We start from the raw sequence: 5837 nt of genomic DNA, 5'->3' as shown, positions 1-5837 counted from the left end.
CCACTCCACCGCTTCCAGTTTAGTACAAATGCTTCAGTGTTTGAAGAGGGACCCCCGGACAAAAAGCATAAAGGCCAAGGACCAGTACTGGGTGGCAACGTACTTAGACCCCCGTTACAAACACAGAATGGCGGACATGTTACTACAGGCTACTACATACTACAGACATGTTACAACATCATTTTTAATTTGATAGATCAGCACTATTCACTCGCCCCTAATGTTTTAGATGGTTAGCTGAGCAGCAGACCCTCACCCCTAATGTTTTAGATGGTCAGATCAGCAGCAGGCCCTCGCCCCTAATGTTTTAGAGGGTCACTAGCAGGCCCTTGCTCCTAATGTTTTTGAGGGTCACCAGCAGGCCATCAATCATAATTTTTTAAGGGTGTGTATGATGCCCTCCTTTATGTGTAATAAAGGGTGTATTGGAGTGCCAGTTCCTTGTAATTTTATGGCAGCCCTTTCACTTAGTGCATAGGCTTTATGAGTGTAGGAGTCCCACTACCTGAACAATTGTACCACAATGTGAATGAGGCCCTCCTTTATGTGATATACAGGTTGTATCGGAGTGCCTCTTCCTTGAAATTTTTGGCAGCACTTGCACTTTATATACAAGTAAATATACAGGAAAGAATGTTTCCTAACAATTTTTCCTCTAAAATCGATTTTATCTTCGGTTTGGTGCGTATTATTGTCAGTCTGTAAAAGTAGTGTACTACTTAGACAACGTCGTTCCAAGCAGCGACTGGGAGTCCAAGATGCATCCAGACATCCTCCCCATGCTGTTCCCGAACCATTTCAGTGATGTTTCCATCAATTTCTGACCTTTTCATGTGAACCAGACACCCTCCCCTCTTCAGAGCAGGGGGTGCCTGGTTTAATGCTCGGGTTCACCCCATGACTTCCATTGTGCTCGGGTGCTCGGTAGCACCGAGCCCTTTGGTGCTCGATCAACACTACTAGTAATACATTTATGGAGATAAGTTCCAGGTCCCATAATGCTGATTTTCATGATAAAGTAATAAACAGGGACAGTGAAAGCCTCTCATTTGCTACAAAAGTTATTTATAGCTATGCTATCTTTAATAATTTTTTTATTATTTTTTTTTGGGGGGGGGGGGGGGGGTGTATACACCTTGGGAATTGTGTTCCTGATTTACTAAGACTGCAGTAATGTCCCTAATAAAATACAGAATAATGTATCTTAGAGACATCAAATCTGTTTCTAGTCATAGCAAAGTATAAAAAAGAACTGCAAACTTTAGTGCAGAATGACATTAGAATGACTTTTTTCCTTAAATATGTACCCCTACAATATATTGTCATGGGCAATCTATGACTCAAAATAAAAATGTACAAATGTATTCAGAAAAAAAAAAAACATAGAAGAGACATTTTATCCATCAAGCATATGATATCCAGCTACTCTCAGTATCCAGCACAGACTATGAATGTAATATGATACAACTGCCTATGTGGCACTTATAACTGTTTCCTGAAGCACATTACAAAACTTACTGCATAACAGCATCAAGTGGGCTCCTGACATCCAGAAAATGATGAGACCCATCTTTATTAGTACAGATACACACAAATCTAGATGTATAACCAAAATATTGGGTGCACTGTGTGCTGCAGATGTGCTGCAGAAAATTTCAGCACCTAATTTGGCAGAATCTACAGTGAAATCCATAGAAGCAAATCCCCACCAAATTGTTTAGATTTTGCTATAGATTTTTCTGTTGCAGGTAAAAAACAGTATGCCCACCTATCAATTGGCTCCTATGGTAACGTTATTGTGGTTTCCTACCAGTCTCAGTTTCCCGGCCTCCAGTGATGACATGTGCCCTCATTGGATTGTATGCAGCAGTCATGTGTCATCATCACTGGTCACCAGGAGACACAACCTGGCAGAGGACTATGGAAACATCTGGACAGAGGTGCCAGGGGATTGGTAGTTGAAATATATATATATATATATATATATATATATATACAGTACAGACCAAAAGTTTGGACACACCTTCTCATTCAAAAAGTTTTCTTTATTTTCATGACTATGAAGGCATCAAAACTATGAATTAACACATGTTGAATTATATACATAACAAACAAATGTGAAACAACTGAAAATATGTCATATTCTAGGTTCTTCAAAGTAGCCACCTTTTGCTTTGATTACTGCTTTGCCCACTCTTGGCATTCTCTTGATGAGCTTCAAGAGGTAGTCCCCTGAAATGGTCTTCCAACAGTCTTGAAGGAGTTCCCAGAGATGCTTAGCACTTGTTGGCCCTTTTGCCTTCAGTCTGCGGTTCAGCTCACCCCAAACCATCTCGATTGAGTTCAGGTCCGGTGACTGTGGAGGCCAGGTCATCTGGCGCAGCACCCCATCACTCTCCTTCATGGTCAAATAGCCCTTACTTTCAAAGTTTTCCCAATTTTTCGACTGACTGACTGACCTTCATTTCTTAAAGTAATGATGGCCACTCGTTTTTCTTTACTTAGCTGCTTTTTTCTTGCCATAATACAAATTCTAACAGTCTATTCAGTAGGACTATCAGCTGTGTATCCACCTGACTTCTCCTCAACGCAACTGATGGTCCCAACCCCATTTATAAGGCAAGAAATCCCACTTATTAAACCTGACAGGGCACACCTGTGAAGTGAAGACCATTTCAGGGGACTACCTCTTGAAGCTCATCAAGAGAATGCCAAGAGTGTGACAAGCAGTAATCAAAGCAAAAGGTGGCTACTTTGAAGAACCTAGAATATGACATATTTTCAGTTGTTTCACACTTGTTTGTTATGTATATAATTCCACATGTGTTAATTCATAGTTTTGATGCCTTCATAGTCATGAAAATAAAGAAAACTCTTTGAATGAGAAGGTGTGTCCAAACTTTTGGTCTGTACTGTATATATATATATATATATATATATATATATATATATATATTAAAAAAACAAAAAAACAGCATTACTAGTCAGAGTTGATACAGTGGGTGCAATCCCTCCAGGCCGTAGGTTATTGAGCCCCTATACATCCAAAAGTGATAGATTGAGACAGCACTTCAATTAGGTTAAAATAGTGGACCACTCAATAATGTGCTCAATTGTGTACAATTAATACATTGTGGCAGTGGAGCTGCCAGAGGGTCATATGAGGGCCATATGAAATGGGGTATCTCACCCAGAGGAGCCTGGGTGAGAGCAAGAAGGCTGGGAAACTAGGTTTTCCCCACTGTCTGCAGCAGCTAGCCTGGTAATTAAGATAATTAGCAGCCAGCTGAGGAGCTCAGGTAAATTTGGGCTGAGCTCCTCAATCAGGGCTCCCAGTTTGGGGATGGAGCAGGCTTTGCCAAGGCCTGTGGGAGCCAGGACCCTCTATCCCTGTGTGGGGTAAGCACTGTGTTGTGTTTTAGGGAGCTGGGTGGTAGACCCAGATCCTGATAGAGAGGGAGAAATACTGTGTAGTCAGTGGCACTTACTGCATCTGTAGTTGCTCCTTTCGCAGATTTCACTGAGGGCCACATGACCTGTGATGCCAGCTTCTCTCTCTGCTCTGATGTTTCATGCACAAGCCTGAGAGATCAAATATGAGTCTGTACAGACGTCACTGTGCTGGCCACACACACCTTCACTGCCTTCTGCTGCTGTCTGCTGCCTTCCTGGATTCTTAACCCCTTCAGCGGCACAGACTCAGGGCTAAAGGCTTTACTGAGTAGCTGCAGGCAGTGAGGAGACAAATGCTGGGCACCGGAGCTGACAGAGGAGTTCTGCAGAGCATTGCACAAGAACAGGTGGGGGGGGGGGGGGGAAGGAGAGATCCTGTGATTATCAACAGTGTCATTGTACAGCTGGGACTTGTAGTCCTACACGTACAACATACTGCTGAGTCTCCCAGCAGGCAGACATGTCACTCAGGGCAGCACTTGTATTCACTCCCTTAGCAGTGCAGGGGGAGGGGCAGAGATTGTTGTTATTTCAGGTAAACAAAGGGTCAGAAGAGAACCAGGGAAATTTTTTTTTGCTGAAAGCTTGCTTAGCTTAGTTATATATTGCTGACCATCAGATTTACAGTGCTATATATTTATTTTCATAACTTGGACAACCCCTTTAACTAAAATAAGAAATAAATCAAGTAGAAAATATTCAGGTAAAAAAGGAAATATAAACTTTGTTTTAAGATAGATTCTTATGACAACAATATACCCATTGTATGAGCAATGGATATTTTTAAAATAATAATTTCATTATTACCATTATTTTTAATTACCACCTTAACTAAGATTCATATTTTTACATTACCAGTTACTTCAATTATTTATATGAGTTTACTGTAAAATTTGATGGTACTGTTTTATTAAACATTTCCCTAGCTGTCCTCATTCTCATTCTTCAGTATAGTGAGGATGGAAAACTATGGATGTGACATTACCTCAGCTTACAACTACATCTGGAAACAGAAGTGAACAGCTGGCTCGTTGGTCTAGGGGTATGATTCTCGCTTAGGGTGCGAGAGGTCCCGGGTTCAAATCCCGGACGAGCCCTGTTTTTGAACTATACTGTACAGTCCCAGGTAAGTGTTTACATGATTTAGGCTACGTCTACATGACGACATTAGTCGCGCGACAGATAGGGCACAACTACACTGTAACATTTGTAGCGAAACATTTTGTTGCACTAATGTCGCGCAACAATTTTTATAATGGCAGTCTATGGTGTTGCACTGCAACATGCAACATGCTGCGACTGTATGCCCACCTACCAATTGGCTCCTATGGTAACGTTATCGTGGTTTCCTACCAGTCTCAGTTTCCCGGCCTCCAGTGATGACATGTCCCCTCATTGGATTGTATGCAGCATCCATGTGTCATCATCACTGGACACCAGGAGACACAACCTGACAGAGGACCATGGAAACATCTGGACAGAGGTGCCAGGGGATTGGTAGTTGAAATATATATATATATTTCCACTTCACCACCATGACGGCCCAGAGAGAGATTGACCCCTGACCTCTGTAGGGGCAGGAACAGAGATAGGTTTAAAAGGACCCCTCCCACCACCATTCACCAGTGTGTTCCTGCCCCTATAGCGGCCAGGACAGAGAAAAGTCCTCTCTGGCTTTCAGGGAGGTGAAGTGGATTTAGAAGACGATGCCTCATCCTCTAGAAAAGAGGACGACGACCCCCTATCTGAAGGCGAGATCGTAGAGGACTCTAGAAAATTTTTCTTCATTCCCAGTGAAATGAGTGACCTTTTAAAGGCTGTCAGGGATACCATGGGGGTGGAGGACATTCAGCAACCCCACACAGTTCAGGAAGAGATGTTTGGGGGATTGAGGGTCAAACACTCCAGGGTATTCCCCATAAACGAAAACATTAAGGAGATGGTGATGGATGAATGGGCCCATCCTGAAAAGAAGCTAGGAATTTCCAAGGAATTCAGAAACCGCCTTGCATTTGACCCGTCAGACTCAAAAATTTTTGACGAGGTCCCTCGAATTGACGTCCAGGTGGCGAAAGTCAATAAGAAAACCTCACTTCCATTTGAAGACTCCTGTCAGTTAAGGGACACTATGGAAAGGAAGGCGGACAGCTTATTAAAAAGGTCCTGGGAGGCAGCTATGTTTAGTGTCAAGACAAACATAGCCGCTACTTCAGTCGCCAGGTCTATGTACCTGTGGCTGAATGAGTTAGAAGGTCATCTAAGCAGTAAAACTCCCAGGGAACAGATACTAGATTCTATTCCCTTGCTAAAATCTGCCACGGGTTTCTTAGCGGACGCCTCCGCAGAGACAATTAGATTTTCAGCCAAGGATGCAGCCTTGTCCA

At 42.6% G+C, this 5837-nt stretch overlaps 1 non-coding gene across 1 annotated transcript; it reads left to right on the top strand.

Moving 5' to 3' along the window:
• Positions 1 to 4478: 4478 nt before the first annotated feature.
• On the top strand, positions 4479 to 4550 carry TRNAP-AGG. Its single transcript has one exon. It is a non-coding gene; the product is annotated as a tRNA-Pro (tRNA).
• Positions 4551 to 5837: the final 1287 nt, after the last annotated feature.

The sequence above is a fragment of the Bufo bufo genome, chromosome 3 (assembly GCF_905171765.1).
Source record: "Bufo bufo chromosome 3, aBufBuf1.1, whole genome shotgun sequence".
Classification (NCBI taxonomy): domain Eukaryota; kingdom Metazoa; phylum Chordata; class Amphibia; order Anura; family Bufonidae; genus Bufo; species Bufo bufo.
This window is presented reverse-complemented; position numbering and strand designations above follow the sequence as displayed.